The sequence below is a fragment of the Penaeus chinensis genome, chromosome 37 (genome assembly GCF_019202785.1).
Source record: "Penaeus chinensis breed Huanghai No. 1 chromosome 37, ASM1920278v2, whole genome shotgun sequence".
Taxonomy (NCBI): domain Eukaryota; kingdom Metazoa; phylum Arthropoda; class Malacostraca; order Decapoda; family Penaeidae; genus Penaeus; species Penaeus chinensis.
The window spans coordinates 31,237,018-31,239,517 of record NC_061855.1 but is presented as its reverse complement, the minus strand read 5'-3'; positions in this window follow the sequence as shown (position 1 = coordinate 31,239,517).

The window sequence follows — 2,500 nt, the reverse complement described above, 5'->3', positions numbered from 1 at the left end:
TAAGGGGAAAGGGAGAGAGGTCGAAAGGGAGAGGGAGCGAGAGAGAGAGAGAGAGGGGGGGAGGAGACAGAGAGAGAGGTGTGTGTGTGTGTGAGAGAGAGAGATATGTGTGTAAGAAAGAGAGTGGGGAGCGAGAGAGAGAGGGGGGTGAGAGAGTGAGTGGTGTGAGAAAGAGAGGGGGTGAGAGAGAAAGGGGGGGTGGAATAAAGAAGGGGGGTGAGCGAGTGAGGGGGGTGCGAGAGAGAGGGGGGTGCGAGAGAGAGGGGGGTGCGAGAGAGAGGGGGGTGCGAGAGAGGGGGGGCTGAGAGAGAGAGAGAGGAAGGGAGAGGGAGAGAGAGAGAGAGAGAGAGAGAGAGAGAGAGAGAGAGAGAGAGAGAGAGAGAGAGAGAGAGAGAGAGAGAGAGAGATTGTCGCTTGCCGTCGCGTTTCTAGTTGTGAGAACCAGGGGAGCAGAGGGGAAAAAATAAATTTACCAACGCATTTAATTCCACTTTTGCGCCGAGGACGTGTCTCTCCGCCGCCGCGAATTTCTTCTGGTTTCCGAGTCTATCGTGGAGAATATTAGGATTGAGTTTTAGTTGGATAAAATCGGTGGATAATTGCATCACAGAGGGTGGCTCTCCTCTCCACTTGGCGACTTGTGGCAACTGAACCCGACCGGCGAAAGGTTCAGATCCGCAGTTCAAGCCAGCCCAAGTCAGTGTCGATGCGGACACCAGAGCGTGAGGTTGTGCGCCTTCTCCCCCCGCGGGTCCCCACCTCGCGGCTCGCGTTCGTTCCGATTCTAAGTCGAGAAAATTCACTAACTCCAAGAAAATTGTGAGTCTCTGACGTGGACATCGTTTAGCGAAAGACCGTGGCGGTAGTGATGAAAGAATTAGGCTTTGATATGTTTATTTTTCACACAGGAACGTGAAGTTTGCAATTTTTTAAACTTAGTCCCTGACCGGCCGTACAAAAGAGGTTCAGGAACATCAAACTCACTTTCGCTCCTTTAATTCACAAGGAACGCCCTGAGAACCCACGGTGCACGCCTGCAAGATTCCCTCGCAAAGGACACGATCCCTTTATCGCCGCCCACTCCGAGGATCTGAAAGAGAATCCGGGATCGTCGGCGGTTTTGGGGACTTGCACTCTGAGGGGCGGCGTCGGAGAGTGACTGAGTCGTTAAGTTCGTAAAGAGACTCGGGAATTGGGTTTCCTTTCGGGCTGATTCTGTCGCCTTTCGCTGTGCTTAGAGTCTCTGGTTTGGGGGTTTCACCTGGAGGTTATTTATTGGATGGGCAGAGCTTGCTTTGTTTTTTTTTAATATTTTACGGGAATATCGTGGATCCTCTGAAATTCGGACTTCGGCTCCGACTTCGAAATCTGGGCCCAGGAACTCGGCTGCAGCGAAGCACCACAGAGGGCTCTGAATCCCGAACACATTTCGGGGTTTCTGCCTCGGCCCTGTGGAGTTGCAGCGTCGGGAGAGAGAGCGACGACGTGGCTGCAGCTGCTGGCCGGCCGAAACCTCTGCCGGATTTGGGGACTTCGCCTCGCCCGACCAGAGCCTAAGTCTCAAAATTAGACTTGGTCAATCTGCGAGTGGTCGATCCCCCAACAGCTGATTGCCGGCGCTCAATACGACGCTGTTGCTCACTCGATAACCCAGAGAGAGGAGACCAGCTGTGCAGAGATGCGATTCGCAGCAGCGCCGCTACCAGCTGTGCGACTTTGCAGCAGCAGGGGCCTCGCACAGCTGGCGTCGTGGCCGGGCTCCAGCTGCCGACACCCGAGGCGAAAGAGAAGAAAAATGAAGGAAGCTGCGATAGAGATCAGGACGAAACGAGGCTGAGCGAAGGCGAAGGAGGGTGTTTATATAGAATCCAGCCGGGAGGTGAGTGAGACATAGCATTAAAAAAATATCGAACACCAGCTGTCCCGCGACAGGCAACACACAGATGGCTCGCTTCCAAGCCTTACAGCTGTTTGAGTGAGAGAGAAAACTTTTTATGAAGATGGAAGAAGTTACCGGAGGAGGAGAGGGAGGAGGAGGATCTGCCGGAGATCGGAAGGGCACTCTGCTCTCCTCCGGGGTCCGTGCCACACTCCGTCAGGTCCTGCGGCAGGAGGGGGACTCCCGACGCCCATGCCGCTCTCTCAAGGCTTTCTGCATTCCTCGTCTCTCCTGGGCGCAAAAAAACGGACTTCGGAGAAATGAGAACTTGAGAAGGAGAGGCGAGAGAGAGAACGAGGGAGGGGGAGGAGGAGGAGGTGAGGCGATCACCTTTCGCCTCTGCGAGATGTAATAAAAAAAGTAAAAAAAAAAAAAAAAAAAAATGGAAGAGATAAGAGAGAAAGAGAAAGAGCAAGAAGGGAAAGGAAATATACATACTTTCTTTTTTGGGGGGCGAGGCGGGCGAAAAATCAGGAAACTTTTGACTACTTCATGAGAAGAAGAATGGTGTTCGGAGAAGTTTTACTCACACACACAGCCCCACGAAGGCGCAGCTGTGCT